The sequence below is a fragment of the Melozone crissalis genome, unplaced genomic scaffold (assembly GCF_028551555.1).
Source record: "Melozone crissalis strain CALT ecotype California unplaced genomic scaffold, PUWL_Pcris_2 ptg000244c_1, whole genome shotgun sequence".
Classification (NCBI taxonomy): domain Eukaryota; kingdom Metazoa; phylum Chordata; class Aves; order Passeriformes; family Passerellidae; genus Melozone; species Melozone crissalis.
Genome location: NW_026536003.1, coordinates 971974 through 990556, shown reverse-complemented (window position 1 = coordinate 990556; position 18583 = coordinate 971974). Strand labels below are relative to the sequence as shown.

The 18583-nt window shown below is 50.4% G+C and overlaps 1 pseudogene; it reads left to right on the top strand.

Moving 5' to 3' along the window:
* The first annotated feature begins 290 nt into the window (after window positions 1-290).
* Window positions 291-18583, top strand: part of LOC128949482 (zinc finger protein 850-like) — a 190508-nt pseudogene continuing 172215 nt past the window's right edge.

Sequence of the window (18583 nt, the reverse complement as noted above, 5' to 3'; positions counted from 1 at the left end):
GCTCAGGCCTGGGGGGATCTCCTTGCCCTTGCCTGTGGCACGGAGGCAAATCCCATCCTGTCCTTGTCCTTCCTCCCCCAGAGCAGGAGCTGAGCATGGAGGGCAGGGAGGACAAATGCCCGCGGCAGAACCTGGTGGCAGAGGCCGTTTTGAGCGGCTCCACGGCGCAGGAAGCCAACGGGGAGGAAAAGCCCCGGAGATGCCGCACGAGGGGAGGCTGCAAACGCAGCCGGCGGGGATCTGAGGGGGAAAGAGCCAGCCTGGGCCGGGAAGGCGGCTGGAGATGGAGCCAGAGCTCGGAGCTGGTGCTCCATGAGCAGCTCCATGATGGGGAGAAGCCCCACACGTGTGGGGAGTGTGGGAAGAGCTTCAGGCGGAACTGTGACCTGATCAGGCACCAGAGGATCCACACTGGGGAGAAGCCCTACGAGTGTGAGGAGTGTGGGAAGTGCTTCAGCCAGAGCTCCGACCTGATTGTCCACCAGAGGACCCACACTGGAGAGAAGCCCTACGAGTGTGGGGAGTGTGGGAAGTGCTTCAGCCAGAGCTCCGGCCTGGTCATGCACCAGAGGACCCACTCTGGGGAGAGGCCCTATGAGTGTTCCAAGTGTGGGAAGGGGTTTCTGACCAGCTCCCATCTCCTCCAGCACTATCGGATTCACAGAGAGGAGAGGCCCTTCCAATGCCCCGACTGCGGGAAGGGATTCAAGCACAACTCCACCCTTGTCACTCACCGGCGCATCCACACTGGGGAGAGGCCCTACAAGTGTGATAAATGCAGGAAGAGGTTTCAGACCAGCTCCCATCTCCTCCGACACTATCGGATTCACAGAGAGGAGAGGCCCTTCCACTGCCCCGACTGTGGGAAGGGATTCAAGCACAACTCCCACCTCATCAGGCACCGGCGCATCCACACTGGGGAGAGGCCCTACGAGTGTCCCCAGTGTGGGAAGAGCTTCTCCAGGAACTCTCACTTGACCCAACACCAACAGAGGCACCACTAAGGGAAGCCGTGGGAGTGCCCCGAGTGCGGGCAGAGCTTCGTGCGCTGCTCCAGCTCCATCCCCCACTGGAGGAGGCACTTTGGGCACAGCCCAGGTGAGCCACATTCCATGTGATCCATGTTGGGAACACACCTGGCTGCTTCACCTTTTAATTTCACCTTAATTTTTTTCTATTCTCCATCTCTTTGCACTGCAAATGCCAAGAGAAATGGATCTGTCACCTGAAAACCACTGAAATCCCAGTGAAAACAGCTCAATCTTACCCCAAAAAGAGCTCAAACCCACCTCAAAAAACTCAGTCCCATGCCAAACTCACTCGATTCCGCAGCCATCAGGCTGAGATGAGGTTGGGAGGTGATTTAGAGTCGTGGGGTCTCAATTAGAGTGGTGGGATGGTGATTGTGTGGGGCTGGGTGTGTCGGATGTATTTGACAGCAAATAAAACTCTGAGACTTACTGATTTCTCTCCCGTTCATGTTCAGTCTGTTGCAGTTCTGTTTGCAGAGTGCCGCCTTCTCAGCTCATTGTCTTGGTGTCCCCTTTTCTCTCCTACCTCTCCTTGCCTGCTCTGTTTCTCTCTCAGTGTCTCCCTGGACCCTGGGACCACCAGAGACCCTGCCCTGATTTAGTTGACCCAGGCACCACCAGAGACCCTCCCTATATTTAATTGCCTCAGGGACCACCCAATACCCTCCCCTGATTTATTGCCCCAGTGACCACCAAAGACCCTCCCCTGATTAAATTGACCCCTCCCCTGATTTAATTGACCCCTGCCACCAAAGACCCTCCCCTGATTTAGTTGACCTTTCCCTGATTTAATTAACCCCTCCCCTGAATTGACCCCTCCCCTGATTTAATTTACCCTTTCCCTGTTTTAATTCCCCTTCCCCCAATTTAATTGACCCCTGCCCTGATTTAGCTGTCCCATTCCCTGATTTAATTGACCCTGCCCTGATTTAATTGACCCCTGCCCTGATTTAGATGACCCCTCTGTCCCCACAGACCCTCCCCTGATTATTTATTGTTTTATTTCCCAATTACTATTTCAATTCCCAGTCTCAGGAGCTGAAGTCCTGAAGGCTGGCAGGGAAATGTCTCTGTAGGATTTTGCTCCATTTCCCTTCAAGGGCGGGAACATCTTTTCCTGGATGGGAGCTGGAATTCCAGACTTTTGGAATGTGTGCCGGGCAACACGGACTGGGATCAAACATGGACTAGGATCAGATAGGGGTTGGGATCAAATATGGACTAGGATCAAACAGGGACTGGGATCAAATATGGACTGGGGTCAAATATGGACTGGGATCAAATATGAGTTGGGATAAAAAATGGACTGGGATCAAATATGGACTAAAATCAACTATGGACTGGGATAAACTGGACTGGGATCAAATCAGGACAGGGATCAACTTTGGACTGGGATCAAATATGGCCTGGATCAAATATGACAGATTTTATGGACTGCGATCAAATATGGACTAGGATAAGCTGTGGACAGGGATTAAATATGGACTGGGATCAAATATGGATTGGGATCAAATGGACTGGGTTCCTGCAGACTGGGATAAACTGGACTGAGATTATATAGATGTCGTGGTTTGAGAGGAAGTTAGTTTTCTGGGATATGAAGTGGTCAGGCCAATAGGTGCTCACATTTGAATACTGGCACCGGGTTTGGCCACTGGGGACATTGCATACCGCTCTGAGAACTCAGGGGTTAAAAAGCAGAGCACTCCCGGGGGAAGCTCTCTTGGGTTCCAGTGAGGGAAGCAGGTCGGGCCTCCCCTGCCCAGCTCCTGGCTGGTTTGGGGCTGGGTGAGGTAGGCCTGGCCCGAGGATGGAAGGGTGGAAGAGCCCCGAGAGGCATCGGGGGCAGCCACACCTCCCCCCCAGGACACAGAGAGAGACAGAGAGCGCCTGTGCCACCGTGAAAGGGCGGGGGGATGCAGCGAGAAGGGGTCCGGCAGCTGTGGGAGCTTTGGATGGGCAGAGCCCGAGCTTTTAACCCTTTTTCGGACAAGGAAAACTTTGCAGAACATTAACCTTTGCTAGAAGAGAGATAAGAGATGAAATGGAGGACGGAATTGTGCAAGTGTGAAGGTCTGGGCAAGTGAAAGATATCAGGAGAGTAGAGAAGAATCTTAGGTGGGAAGAGATGATGGAGTGGCCTTAGCTGGACTTTTCCTGTATGGCCATGGACAGAACCATGTTTCCTGTGACACAGAGACTGCATCCAGGGGGAGGCAATGGCTCAGAGCTAAGAGGGTTTAGTGTTGGTACCCCTGGGCCCCAGGGGGTGAAATTTGGGGGGGATAGGTGTCCCAAAGGTGAGACTGTGCCCTTTTTGGAACGGGACAAAGCATCCTTAAAAGGACAACCCTAGAAGCAGCTCTGGTCCATGTGCAGTGGTGAGAGCACTGGATGTGGAAGGAAGAGGTCACAATGGCAGATGTTCTCCAGACGGTGCCATGAGTGACGTGGAAACACACGAGGTTTCAGCGGTGTTTCCCGGGGAAGCCTATGGCACAAGAAGGATTCCTCTCCCCTTGATGAACTGAGAATTGATTACCTAAAGGGTGGTGATGGACCGAGAGTTGGTGATTTGTAGGATAGGTGTATTGGAAATTTGATGGCGGCGGGAGGAAATGTTTTTGGAAAGTTTTCATTTTCCCTGTGTGTTTCGTGTTACTTAGAGTTGTAGTTTAGTTAATAAAGGTTTATTTTCTTTATTTCCAAGTGGGGGCCTGCTTTGCTTATTCCTGGTCACATCTCACAGCAGACACCAGGGAGCATATATTTTCATGGGGACACTGGCATTGTGCCAGCATCAAACCATGACACCTACACTGCCAGTTCGCCTTTTTCCACCTCTCCAGCAATCCCCACAGAGCATTGGCTACTATTCATGAATCAGTGTAGAGGTAGAGCTTTGGCCATTTCTCTCCCTTAGCATTGTCCACAGCAACCTGAACAGCTTTGAGTTTTGTAAGTTGACTTGATCCACCTTCTCCTTCAGCAGCCTCTGCAACCTGTTGTGTGGGGCTCCATACGGCTGCTTTCCACTTCTGGTTCATCCCTGCGATGCGACAGGAACCGTCAGTGAAAAGAGCGTAGCGCGTTTCCTCTGGGGGCAGTTGGTTATAGGGAGGAGTCTCTTCAGCCCCTGTCACTGGTTCTTGTGGCTCTTCATCACTAAGACCAAAGTTCTCACCTTCCAGCCAGTTTGTAATTATCTCCAAAATCCCAGGGCAATTGAGGTTTCCAATACGGGCGTGCTGTGTGATAAGAGCAATCCGTTTACTCCATGTAGCATCAGTGGTGTGGTGGGGGGTGGGAACCTTTCCTTTGAACATCCACCCCAGCACCGGTAGTCGGGGTGCCAGGAGGAGTTGTGCTTCCGTGCCAATCACCTCTGAGGCAGCTTGGACTCCTTCATAGGCAGCCAAGATTTCCTTCTCTGTGGGAGTGTAGTTGGCTTCTCACCCTCTGTAGCTTCGACTCCAAAATCCCAGTGGTCGGCCTCGAGTCTCCCCAGGCACCTTCTGCCAAAGGCTTCAGGACAAGCCATGGTTCCCGGCTGCAGAGTAGAGCACGTTCTTCACCTCTGGTCCTGTCCTGACTGGCCAAGGGCAACTGCATGAGCAATCTCCTGCTTGATCTGGGCAAAGGCTTGTTGCTGCTCAGGGCCCCAGTGGAACTCGTTCTTCTTGCAGGTGACCAGGTAAAGGGGGCTCACGATCTGACTGTACTCAGGAATGTGCATCCTCCAAAAGCCTGTGGCACCTAGGAAAGCTTGTGTTTCTTTCTTATTGGTAGGTGGAGACATCGCTGTGATCTTGTTGATTATGTCTGTAGGAATCTGATGCCGTCCATTAATAAGGCCTCCGATCAGCCTTATCATGAAGCAGAGCCTTGGTGCTCAGGATCTCAGTCCCTGAGGAGGGACCGGGTCCCGAAGCCAGCTCAGGCCAATGCCGCGGGGCTGCCTTTCTAGCAAGCCTGGTGATATTCAGCTCTATAGTGATTAGCAGCTCTTAGGACCTCAGCTCTTTGCTTGCTGGGTAGTGGAGCCCCAGGCTTGAGGCAGCAGCAGACGGAGAGAGGAGAAGGAGAAGGCAGAAGCTGTTCCACAGAGAAGGCTTTATTTGGGGGTCCGTGAAGGGTCTCAGCTCTTCTTCTTCTGAGCTAGTAGGGTACAGCATGCTACTTTTATAGGCTTGGCAAGTATCCAAACTTGACCAATGGCAAGGGATTAGGGGGACCATAAAATGACCGATAGGTAAAGGCTACCATGGCATTGTCTCACATGGTTATAGAGACAGTTTATAGGGCAGATGTCCATGGAGTCAGGAAGCTTCCTTGCTGCTGTGCCAGCATTCCTTTTGTTAGATTCTCCATGGTGCTTTTGCTAAATGAATGGGGTTTACTACAGTCCATCTTGCCACTTCACTGCCAGGAACTGAATCTCACAAGCTGGTCCCTTTACCTTGACTTTTTAATGGCAAAACCAGTTCCCAGGAGGATTTGGATGATTTCCTTCCCTTTCTCAAACACTTCCGCAGTTGTGTTCCCCCCACACAATGATGTCATCAATATACTGCAGATGTTCTGGAGCCTCACCCCTTTCCAGTGCAGCCTGGATCAGTCCATGGCAGATGGTGGGGCTGCGCTTCCACCCCTGGGGCAGTCGGTTCCAGGTGTACTGCACTCCCCTCCATGTGAAAGCAAACTGAGGCCTGCATTCTGCTGCCAGAGGAATGGAGAAAAATGCATTGGCAATGTCTATAGTGGCAAAGCACTTTGCTGCCTTGGACTCCAGCTCGTACTGGAGCTCTAATATGTCTGGCACGGCAGCGCTCAGTGGTGGAGTCACTTCATTCAATGCACGGTAGTCCACAGTCAATCTCCATTCTCCTTCAGATTTTCACTCAGGCCAGAAGGGGGTGTTGAAGGGTGAGTGGGTCTTGCTGACCACCCCTTGGCTCTCCAGCTCTTGGATCATCTTTTGGATGGGGATCACAGCATCTCGAGTGGTTCTATACTGTCGTCGATGCACTATGGAAGCGGCAATTGGCACCTGTTGCTCTTCTCCCTTCAGAAGTCCTACTGCAGATAGGTTTTCTAACAGTCCAGGCAAGGTGTTCAACTGCTTGACACCCTCTGTCTCTACAGCAGCTATTCCAAATGCCCATCTGAGTCCCTTTGGGTCTTTGAAATACCCACTTCGGAGGAAGTCTATACCTAAAATGCATGGGGCTTCTGGGCCAGTCACAATAGGGTGTTTCTTCCACTCATTTCCAGTCAGGCTCACCTCAGCTTCCACCAAAGTAAAATCCTGTGATCCCCCTGGTCACACCAGCAATAGAAACAGACTCTGTCCCCACATGTAATCCTTCCGTAAGCCACGAAGGTCCTTCAGGGAAAAGGACTCAATATTTGCATCTGATCTTGCACCTGCTGCTTTGACTCCTAATTTTATGTCAGGAGGCATTGAGGTTCCTTCTCCATCATCATCATCATCCACATCATCCACTGGTCGATTGGTCTTGTCCGTGCATTTCCCACTTCTAGTACTGGCAGCAACAGCCATTGGTTGAGGCTTATTTTCTGGTTTAGCTGCTGGCTTAGGCTCTCTATCTGGTTTAGCTGCTGGCTTTGAGCCTGGGCTGTTGGCTGCAGCCTGAGTCACCGGGATAGCTGCTGATTTATCTCCCTGCCCCCCTGCCTCTGTCTGCTGCCCGACAGGATCCAGCAGTGAGCGATGAGCACAAGCCAGGGCCCAGCTCACTGCAATGACCTTCCTCTCCTTAGGCTCATCCTGGGACTTCTCTTTCAGATATTTCCCCACCTCAGCTGGGTTCTGAATTTGCTCATGGGGAAAATCCCAGACTATAGGGTCAGAGAATTCCTTCAGGATTTGGCCCATATCCTCCCATTTCCCACACCACTTAGGATTTTCCACACCGGGGTCTACTCCTGAGTCAGGGGTCTCATCAGCCGGTCTAGAAATCTCAGCCCTCATCCTAGAGAAGCAGCAGGCTGTATAGACGAAGGTTACCAGACTCAATACCAGAAAGATGGTTTCTTGAACGTTCAGGGGAAACTGAACATCCTTCAATAGTGATGCAACAGATTCATAGGAGAAGAAGGAAAGCAAAGGCTGAAATGCCTCATCCCCTGCTGCTCCTCCTCTAACAAACTGGATGCATAACCATAGCCGTGAACCATTCATACCTGGAGCAGACCCCAGCATGTTTATAAACTTTTTACACATCATTACCACCAAGCCCAGCAGGATAGCTACTCTGGTCACTGCCCCTCTGCTATAAAAACTACATATTAGGGACAATACTAGAGCTATTTCTGGGTAAGAAAATAAACCTAGGGACCATAGAGGTATTAAAATCTCAAAAAACCTTAGGGACCAGAAATGCATGCAAGCCTTCACCCCAACAGACATTATGAATTCAAAAAGCATGGCTATTAACTGCTTTATACAAACACAGAGTAATGGCAACCAAAATGCACTCAAAAAAGGGTTTTTCCACTCTCTCTCGAGCCCCACGTGTTGGGCGCCAAATTTTGTCCTGGTTTAGGGTAAATTTGGTAGAGAATCTCCAAAGGGGGCCCCTCCAGAAAGCAAACCCACACGGCCCCTCCCCCCAACCGGTTTGGGAAGGATTCCTCAGAGAGAAGTGGGAAGAACCTGTTTATTTAACAGGCACAGCACCCCCAGCACACAGAATGAACAATACCGGATGACATCGCTCTGAAAAAGGTGACAAATTCAGAAAGTCTCTCTCGGGGGTGGTCGCTCTGTTCTCAGTCCCTCCGGCGCTGGGGCAGCTGCTGCAGCCACAAGGTGCAAACTGTCGGTGTTCCCAGGTCCCAGTCTGGAGCAGGTTCGAGAAGGTTGAAAAAAGGAAAGGAGAAACAGTCCAGGAAGGAATTTGGACTGTTTAGCTAAACTAACTAATGAGCAGGAGCAAAAGCAAGCAGAAGTGAAGCAGAAGTAAGAGCCAGAGAGAGAGAGAGAGCAAAGCAAAAAGGCGAAAGCAGAACTATGCACTGCCCCGTCTCCGTGTCCTTGATAAGAAAAACCCAAACAAAACTTTCACACTACAGAGACAGTCTTAAAGGCACAGAACATATGAATGGGGATACAAGCATCATAACGTCACCCTAGGACACATGGGTGTCCTGAACAGTGTCATCCCATTGTCATCCTTTTGATACTAATTCTATTTGGTTTTATTTTATCAGTAGTCCTATTCATTATTAATTGGAGCATAAAACAGCTGACAAGATTGATGTCTATAGTTAATGCACACAACTTGGCTGATGTCCTCTACACTGTGGACATCCCCATGACATTTGACACAAGGCAATTATGAATGAAGCCTCTGTGTTTTGGAATAATCCTTGATTTCCATTTATTATTTTGTGGAAATTACTTTCGATTTTTAGTGAATTGTTTTAGAAAATAATTTTTTAAAGTTAATGCTTGCATTAATATGTGTTGATTTCTTTTGCTTTTGATTATTTGTGACTGGTTTTAACCATTTAAATACTGTTTTAAAAGTAATGTTGTTTTAATTAATCAACCATTTGTGAAAATAGTTATGATAATCAATATTATGTTTGTTTATTGTTTCCCTTTCCCCCTCCTTCTCCTATCCTTTCTTTTCCTTCTCTCACTCTCTTTTTCCTCTCTTTCTATCATCCCTATTTTCCCGGGTTATACTACCAATGTACAGCGAGTTCTGCAGACTCATCAATGATGCTTCAGAGTTCTGCTGATGAAGATCCCTCAAGACAATCATGAGTCACGGGGTCGTGTGAGAGTCTGTCCGAATTTTCCCTCACCTGCCTCATGATCGTCACTGGGGGACCACTGAAGAGAAGACCCCCCTGTCTGAAATCTCTGTCTCTGTTTCAGGTGGTCCCCCCCCACAGAAGACCCTCACCTGTTTTACAACCACCGTGACAGACAGATTGAGAGGTAAGGAGCCTCTCCATCACGGACTGAGACATGGAACTCCCATGTGAAAAGGCCCCTCTGCTCCTTCCAAGGACTGGGACTGAAACCCCCAGCCCAGGGCAGGTGTGTGGGGGAGGCAAGCTGGCCAAAGTGAGATGTTTGCCTGCAGGTTGTGACCGCTGCACCAAGAAGACAATGGCTCTCGCTTACTGCTGAGAGCATGGACTACCTGTTACATCTGTTCCTTATTGTATCTGTTTCCTCCCTTCCCCGGAATTTTCAATTTTCCAGCCAATCACAGCGTGTCTCGCTGATGACTCATCAGTTGCCAGGAGCGGAATTTGGGGGAGGGGGAGGGGGAAGGTGACCCTGGGGAAGCATTGGAGACCCCAAATTATTCCAAAACCGGGTCGGGACCGCAAAATGGAGCAGTAGAGGCCTGGAGCCCCCAGGAGGACCCTGAAGCCCCTAAAACCAAACACGGGGGAGGGGATTGGGGGAATGATTGAAAAGGGGAGGGAGAGTGGGAAAAAGAGGGGCGTGGGACCCCAAAGTTGAGGTGGGAGACGGATGGGACCCCCAAATTGAGGTGGAAGGAGAATGGGACCCCCAAATTAAGCTGGGATGGGTATGGGATCCAAAAACTGAGCTGGGAGGAGGATGGGACCCCCAAATTGAGCTGGGAGGGGGCTGGACCCCCAACCAGGATGAATCCACTTTTGATGCCAGAATATGTAAAGTAGTTTATGGATATACAACAAGGCCATGAATATGCAACAGACTGATGTAATGGGAGACAAGGACCTTCGAGCAAAGGTTGTTATGGCCACAAAGACCCCCCTAGTTATTTTCGGGGACACCTCTTAATTAATCTGGTTTTAATTACATCTGCCTGTTGCATATTCATAGACCCTCATCCATATCCATAAAGTAATTTACATCTTTCAGGAACTATTTTACATGGCCCAGCCTTGGAGGTGTCTCCCAATTTCAGGAATCTCCACTGAAATACAAAATGTAAACCCCCTCCCTTTGATTACTATTATCACTATTAATACTATTATTATTATTATTATTATTATTATTATTATTATTATTACTATTATTAGTAGTAGTAATAGTAGTATTATTACTATTATTATTATTATTATTATTATTATTATAGTATAAAAATATTAAATACTTTTGAAATTAAGGAACTCTCAGGCAAAGATATGAGAGTAGAAATAACAGTTCTTTACTAGCAAGAATTAAACATAAAATGCAGTAGTACAAACCAAAAAAAACGAGTGATAGACCCAGTATCCTCTGGGAATCCAGTGAAACAGGTCCATCCTCTTGGAATACAGTGGGAACAGGGCTGATCCTTTGGGAATCCATTTCTTAACCCCGAAAGGCAGGTGAAAGGCAGGGCTGTGGAATATTTACAGGGTATCCCAAGGGTGGAATTGGGGTTGGGGTCAGGGGAGGAGTTCTTAGCAACACAAAAAGGGTGAGATCAAATTCCTTCCTCTTAGCAACAGCAGCACTGCACACAGAACGTGTCCCCAAATCCTAAATTCCCTCTAAAACAACTGAGCAACTATGGAACTTCAGATCTATTAGATCAATTTCCTTTATTTAACCCATTTTTGGGTGTCCTTAAAGGATGAAGGTGAAGCAGAAGAAAATTAATGCCGAACCAAAAGGCTAAGCAGCCAGGTGTGTTCCCAACATGGATCACGGGGAATGTGGCTCACCAGGGCTGTGCCCAAAGTGCCTCCTCCAGTGGGGGATGGAGGTGGAGCAGCGCACGAAGCTCTGCCCGCACTCGGGGCACTCACAGGGCTTCCCTTACCGGTGCCTCCGTTGGTGCCGGGTCAAGTTAGAACTGCTGGAGAAGCTCTTCCCACACTGGGGACACTCGTAGGGCCTCTCCCCAGTGTGGATGTGCCGGTGCCTGACGAGGGTGGAGTTGCGCTTGAATCCCTTCCCGCAGTCAGGGCAGCGGAAGGGCCTCTCCTCTCTGTGAATCCGATAGTGCCGGAGGAGATGGCAGCTGGTCGAAAACTTCTTCCTGCATTTATCACACTCGTAGGGCCTCTCCCCAGTGTGGATGCGCCGGTGAGTGACAAGGGTGGAGTTGTGCTTGAATCCCTTCCCACAGTCGGGGCATTGGAAGGGCCTCTCCTCTCTGTGAATCCGATAGTGCTGGAGGAGATGGGAGCTGGTCGTAAACCTCTTCCCACACTTGGAACACTCGTAGGGCCTCTCCCCAGTGTGGATCCTCTGGTGGCTGATCAGGTTGGACCTCTGGCTGAAGCTCTTCCCACACTCCTCACACTCGTAGGGCTTCTCCCTAGTGTGGATCCTCTGGTGCCTGATCAGGTCGGAGTTCCACCTGAAGCTCTTCCCACACTCCACACATGTGTGGGGCTTCTCCCCATCATGGAGCTGCTCATGGAGCACCAGCTCCGAGCTCTGGCTCCATCTCCAGCCGCCTTCCCGGCCCAGGCTGGCTCTTTCCCCCTCAGATCCCCTCCAGCTGCGTTTGCAGCCCCTCCTCGTGCGGCATCTCCGGGCCTTTTCCTCCCCGTTGGCTTCCTGCGCCGTGGAGCCGCTCAAAACGGCCTCTGCCACCAGGTTCTGCTGCGGGCATTTGTCCTCCCTGCTCTCCATGCTCAGCTCCTGCTCTGGGGGAGGAAGGACAAGGACAGGATGGGATTTGCCTCCGTGCCACAGGCAAGGGCAAGGAGATCCCCCCAGGGCTGAGCTGCAGCCGGGGCCGTGCTGGGCTGGGAGATGGAGCAGCACAGAGGGGAAAGGGGCACTGACTTCCTCCTCACCTGCCTCAGTGTTCCGGGGCATCTTCCTCTTCCTCGCAGCCTCCCTGGGGTTGGCAATGGGAAATCCTGGTTTGGGGAAAACAAGGGATGAGCGCGTTTGTAGGAGCGTCGGGGGGTAGGACGGTCGGGACAGACGGAGACGAGAGATCTCTGCAGCCAGGTCGTGGAACTTGCAGTTTATTGCAAAGGGCCTGGGTGCAGGGCCCTGCTTGGAGCTGCCAGGCACAGCTCGGAGCAGGCCTGAGAGAAGAGAGGGGTAGAGAGGGTGAGAGAGTAACAGAGTAAGAGAAGAGCGTATGAGAGTAAGGTTCCTGTTACAATACAATCAATCTTCTTCTGTGTTGAATATTCTATTTCTCACTAACCAATCTAGTACAAGATACAAATCCTACAGCATTTACATACAGCCTGTAAAATCATTACATCACCATACTGTGTTACATTTTACACCCTAAAAACTCCTCTTTGGGCCCCTTCTATTGAGCTAGTAGGGTCTGCTCTGACCCTTGGATCTGTCTGCAAGCAGAGGGAATTGTTTCATCAAAAGGGGATTACCTTCAGTTGGGCCACACCATTGTTTTCCACTTGTTCACTGAGGTATCTCAGAGCTTGCTTTCATTCCAATCTTCCTTATACTTTTTATGTTCACAAAATCTTTTGCCAGACAATTGTATTTATAAGGCTTTCCTGTTTCATCTTCCCCAACACACACTGAGTTTGAAGGTGCCTCTGCCCAAGTCCATCTCTACAAGTCACCGGCCATCAGGGCTCCAGAAAAACCTCCCACACACCAAGATTCAGCCCTGAAAAACTCCGCTCAGGAGTTCTCCATCCCTGGTCCCTCCCCTCTGGTGTTCGGGGGTTCCCCCCTGTCCCAGCTGCTGGGGGTCATGCTTGGATTGGGGGTCCCCCTTCTCCTCGGTGCCCGCCCTGCCCAGGCTGCTGGCAGTCCCAGCAATGCCAAAAGCTCCCCCTGCTTCCCTCTCCCCATTTCGGGATGTCGGGACTTTTTGGGCTCCCGGGCTCCCTTCTCCCCTCATTCTCTGCTTTGGGCTGTGAATGAGACGAGGGCTGGTTGTCCCAGACCTGCCAAGTGAGTGCTGGAGTCCCCCACGCTGCGTTTCCAACTTTCCTCGAGGGAAGCAGCCAGTAAAGAGACACAGCGAGTGATGAGAGGAGTGAGAGAATCCCCCGGGGTAACTGGGACTGGGTCCCAGAGAGGGGCTGGACCCCTCGGAGGAAGGGAGCAGAGGACTTTCTGAGCCAAATCCACTAGGAAACGGGACAAAAGGGGCTCCTAAAAATTCTGCTGGATTGAGGGATAAGAGAGCCCAAGAGCATCCAGAATTAAAACCTGCTGGGTGGAGGAATTAACATTCCAAGAGCATCCACGGTTGAGCAAAATCCTGCCGGATTGAGGATATGCTCAAGAGCATCTGGGATTCGACAACACAGCAGGGTTGAGGGATATCCAAGAGCACGGGGACTGGCCAGAAAGACCTAAACTTGTAATAGGTGATGTGAAAGTGTATGGTAGAGATAACTAAAGCTATTAAAGTATAAAATATTGTAAAATCCACATTATGTCTTTTGACCATCCTGGCCAGCAGCAGTGTCTTATTCATATACATCTAGTTCCTGGACTTGGCTGAGATAAACATCGGGGTTTTTAATGAAATAATAGAAGCTTCCAGGGCGATAATCGCTGGCTTCACCAGGTCACCAGGTCCAGCCAAGAGTGATTATTGCCTCGAAGATTATACAGCTACCAAGATGATCCACAGCCCCACCCTGATGCATGTGAATGCTGACTTCCCTGGAGTCTACTGACAACATCAGACACCTGGACTGAGTCTTTGTCCACCTCTGCACAGGTAAAGACACGGTTATGCATGGGAAGAGACACAAAGAACATTCGGTCATCTCTGCCTTGAGCAGAATGAACTGTAAAAGAACTCGCTGCGTCAGGCAGCATTTGTGAACAGGGGGAGACTCTGACATTCGGAGCTCAGATCCGTGTTCACCCAGCACCGAACCCGGGCTCGACGCTGACCCTTGGCTGTGCTGGTTTTGACAAGCGCACTTCAGTCTCACAGACAAATTAATAAATCTTAGCTAAATTTTCTTACAAGTTCGGCTCTCGATTTGATCATTTATAACAGAAGGTACCTTATTGTTGTCTTGTTGTGTGTGAGAGTGAGTCACACACAAAATCAGCCTCAGCTTCCTGGGCGGGTGGGAAGGGGGGGCTGTGGAAAGAGGAGTGTGTGACCCACAAATAAGCCATTGTTCTCCTGGGTGTGGGGGCTGTGGCATAAGGTACAGGTGACCTGCAAACGGGCCATTGTCCCCAGGGCGTGTGAGGGGGCCGTGGCTAAAGAGTGTGAGTGACACACAAATCAGCCTCACAGGTGAACGGCACCGGAGGCAGCAGAGTCAGGGCCCTCCCAGGAGGCCCGGAGATACTGAGACCCAGAGGCCACCCCAAGGTGAGGGGGGGCCACAGGGACCCGCGATTCTCTGTCAACAGGGATCCACTCTGTGTCCTGAGGGTGGGAAAGAACGTGTGGAAGTGAGTGAGAAATAAAAGTGAGTGAATGTAGATGAATGAAAGTAATGGTAATGTGGATTGTGCATTTTAAGCTTCACTATATCTCCTTGGAGGGAGGTGTATTGTACTGAAAGTAGTGTGAGGAAAAAGTTTTTTATTTTTGTGTGTGTAGTTGAAAGAAAAGTAGTATTTAGGTTGTTAGTGAAAGGGAAAAACAGAGGCAGAAGATGAATAGATAAGATCTTGAAAAATGACACAGAAAACCAGTAAGTTGGATACAGGGGAAAAAAAAGAAAAAAATAGTCCTTTGGGAGTTATGTCAGCTAACAGAGATACAACTTCCTAAAGCAGAAAATACAGGGTATGTAGAAGTTGATGGGAAAAACGTGCAAACTATGGAAAAAGGGAAATTAACCTTAAACTAGGAAGCTCAAACTTGTGATGGATATACTTTGAAAAGAGCACTAGAATATTTAACACAAAATAAAGGAACTATATATACTGATTCAAGGTATGCCTTTAGAGTAGTAGATACCTGTAAAAAATTTGGAAAGGAAAAAGATTACTTAATTCAAGAAGAAAAGGACTAGTACAGGAGGCAATTATTTTAGAGGTTTTAGAGGCACTACAATTACCTAAAAGAGATAGCTATAGTACATATTAGGGAACTCCAAAAGGGAAAGACCCCAGAAAGAAGAGGAAATAATTTGGCAGAAAACAAAGCTAAGGATGCAGCAGAAAATGGAGCTGAAATAGTTATGTTAATATTACCTCCAAACCAGGAAAAACTGGAAATTCCAAAGTTTAGGGAAGCTGAGAAAAAAGAATTAAACAAGACAGGAAGTGATCAAGATAAATCAGGGAAATGGAAACTTCATGATGGAAGACAATTACTTAATAAAATGTGCTTATTAGAAAAATATTAGAACACATGCATTAGAAAACCCACTGGGGTACTCAAGCTTTGTGTGATCATTAAGGAACTATGGGTGTACTGCGATTTTGGAGTAGCAGAGCAAGTAATTGAAAGATGCTTAATTTGCCAAAGGATAAATAAAAAGGTGATGAGAAAAACAAGATTAGGAGATCGTGAGTTAGATCATCAACCATTTCAAAGTATCAAAGCAGAAGTTTAGATTTGCTAGGCTCTGGATTTATTTGTTAAAAAACCCATTTAATCTAGAAGAGAATATGCCATATGTTAGGAGATTTTAGGAGAATACAAATCTCTAAATTATCAGAAACATATGAGAAAAAACAGGAAAAGGAAAAGATGAAGTAAGAGGGAGGGGAGCAGGAGGAAAAATCAGAAAGAGAGTGGGATCCTCTGCAGGTCTTGTCCCCTCCGTTCACGGCCCAGGCGCCTGTCCCGGGTCCCGGCTCGCTGCCCGCCTCAGCTCCGCCTGCCCCGGTTTCCATCCCAGGTGCGGCCTCACTGCCCAGGGCAGCTCCACCTGCCCCGGCGCTGTCGCTCAATTTGTGTGCCCTGCTCCCACTGCCTGGCCCGCGGCCGCTCTGCCGGCCATGCTGGGGAAGATGGGGGTTGCTCTGTCCTGCCGCCTGCTCCGAGGTCACCGCGCCCACCGCACCCAGGGGGGGGTCCCAGCCATCCCATCCCCGGCTGCCCTGCCCGTGCCACCTGCGCTGGGCACCGCCGCTGCTGCCGGGCTCTCCCACCTGCCTTTGCTCTGCCGGCAGCTGCCGGATCAGCCGCCATCAGCCATGTGGGGGCTGCCCATGCTCCACCTCGGGCTCCACGGGAAGATCCCCCTCTGCCGATTCCGGCAGCAGACCCTGCCCACACTCCCACCCAGACTCGGCGGGATATCCTCCCCTGACCCCGTCCTGCTCTGAGTTACATCCCCTTGGTAACCACAGCTGCGGCTGTTCAGGGAAACTCTCTCTCTCTAGAGGAAGCACCTTATCAAAACACTAGGAGCTCAGTTAAAAGGCAGCCCTCTCCAAATTCTGTCTCAAAACACGGGAGAAAGGCTATAGAAGGTAAAAAAGTGAAAGAGTTAGATGAAGGGATTGCTCTATTTCCGTTCAGAGAGGTTCCCATGGGAGGGATGCGCTGCCCCGCCCCGCGGGAGCCACCAGCGCCCCTGCCGGCCATGCCCAGAACTGCACACAAGGGAAAAGCGCCGCAGCCCAAAGGCCGGGACTGGGTCCGGGCTCTGTTTGCTGTCAGTGCCGCAGCTGTTGGTGTTTGTTTGCTTTATTATACACACTAGCAAAGAACCGGTATTCCTATTCCCATATCTTTGCTTGAGACCACCTTGATTTCACTGGTCTAAAAATTAAGAGGGAGGGGGTTTGCATTTTCCATTCAAAGAGAGGCTTTTTCTGCCTTCCCGAGCAGACACCTCTCTTGTAAAGCAAGACAAGCACCCACAGGCACTGAGGGGGGCTGCAGGAGGGGCACAAGAAGGCCCTGCAGCACTTGGGCACAAAGGCACAGCAGGTGAGTGCAAGAAGGGAGCAGCAAAAGGCCAAGCTGAAGGCAAAGGCCAGGGCACAGTTCCTACAGCCCCTGAGGGATCAACCCCAGGGCCCAAGGGGGCCCCAGCACCCAGGGCACGGCTCGGCCACAAGCACCTGGCAGAGGCATTGCCCTCCTCGGCAGGGGAGAGCCCACCCAAACAGCCCCTGGCAAGGAACCAGGGCTCCAGCTGCAGGGCACAAGGACACTGCAAGCACAGACAGCAGCACCCTCAGGACCAGCAAGTCCACCCCTTGATGGACATGGATTGGCAGGGCTGTCACAGCTCCCATCACACCAGGGACCTTCCACAGTGCAGCCCTTGAGAACATTCAGGGTGGGTCAGCATTGAGAGGAGGCATTTCCTGATGGACACAGGGGCCTCTCAATCCACTCGGAATCTTAGACCTAAGGGGGGAAAATGCTAATATTATGTTTCCTTTGTGAGGGGATAAGTGGGAAAGACGTATGGTTTTATTCAATCACGATTAGTATACCCAGAAGATGGGTTTGAAATGCATGAATTTTTACTTGCTTTTGCTATCATGATTCACTGGGAAGGGATTTGATCACTAAACTCGTAATACAAATTAATATTATAAAAAGGGGTAACTGTTATGAACAAAAATTCGGGTAATATTTTTTTGTGAGAAAAAGTTACAAAAAGCAGCCAGACCACGGGTAGCTGCTGAAGTTCTTTGTGTTTTGTTATTGTAATCACGAGTCGTTGTGGCTAATCGCTCCTTTTGTATCAGCAGAGCCTCGCCCGAGGCTAAGTTGTACCTTTCCCAGAAGGGTGGGAACCTTCCCGAACAGTAGAAGAGACCTGAGAAGGTGGGGGGGGCTATGCAAAGTGACTCCAAGACCACAATGCAGCATGGGTCCCCCGGTGTACAGAGAAGACCCCAAAACGACGAGCCACCTAAGAGTTGAGAGACTAGAGTGATGTCTAGACGTAAAGAGCCGAATGCTGAACCTGCAGAGATGCAAAACACCTTCAGAGCCTCTCGCCCTGACCACGAGAGACGACCCCGGTGGTGAGACCAGGCTGACTGAGCCGGCAAAGGTACCATCTGACGGGATCAGCAGGCCCTAAAGGCTCCCACGAGGACGTGATCCCCAGCTCTGCCCCTAGTGGACAGAGCTGCGCATATCCTCCTTTTCTGAGTCGCCTTGGGAGAGACGACGGAGACTGCAGACGCGTCGAGCCGCCCAATCCTGAGCTGATCACTTTTAATAAAGGCATTAAACAGGAGAAGAAGTCTCCTGGCCCCTTTTTTGTTTATTTCAGCTGGGGGCGCTTGTCCGGAATAGCCACGCCGCAAGAGGACTCAGGACTGGCCATCTTGGATCTTCAGAGGACAGCTGGCTACCAGGACCAAGAGGGACCGGCTCAGGACAGCGACGCAGAGGAGCACCGGAGCACCGGACTGGTGAGAAATCCGGTGGCGGGAGTGGGAGACGTGCGCATGTGTGTGTGAGTGAGACGAGGGCCGGCAGCCGGACCTTCGAAGTGAGAGGGACCCCTCAGTACTGCGTTTCCGGATTTTCGCGAGAAAACCGGCCAGGATCAGGGGGAAGCGAGTGGACTCAGTGTGAGTGAAGCCGTCTCCCAAGGGGGAACAAAGGGCCCCCCCACTCCGGGCGTGCGGAGTGAATTACTGTGTATGAGTGGCACGCACCCCAAAGTCCTGACAAAGGGAGGTCAGGCACTTTTGTAAGTCTCCAGAAGGATTCGCG